We start from the raw sequence: 540 nt of genomic DNA on the forward strand, positions 1-540 counted from the left end.
AAGGAAAATGTTTTTTTTTTTATAACTGGAACAACAAATCTGTATTAGAATGATTTCTGAATGATCATGTGACACTGAATAATGGTAAACAATGCTACAAATTCCACTTTGAAATAATCTAACTTGCATTACACTAGGTTACATTATATTTCATTATGTTATGTTACATTTTCTTACTTTACCTTTTATTATGTTATTTTACATTGCATTATATTACATTACCTTACATCGTTAAGTTCTTTTACTTTGCATTAATTTACATTGTGTTATATTAAGTTACATTACGTAAAGTAATTTGAAGTTGCGTAGTGTTATATTAAGTTCCGTTATGTTACTTTACCTTTCGTTATGTTACATTGAGTTGCATTGTGTTGTATTATGTTACATTGTTATGTTAAGTTTATTTATGTTAGGTTACATTGTGTTAAGTAAATAAAGTTAAGTTACTGTATATTATGTGTAATAACGTTGTCACGTTGCGTTGTTACATAACATTAAGTTACCTTACGTTGTTTCATTGCGTTTATTTAATTTATTTTA

This window comes from Danio aesculapii, chromosome 3, assembly GCF_903798145.1.
Source record: "Danio aesculapii chromosome 3, fDanAes4.1, whole genome shotgun sequence".
Taxonomy (NCBI): Eukaryota; Metazoa; Chordata; class Actinopteri; order Cypriniformes; family Danionidae; genus Danio; species Danio aesculapii.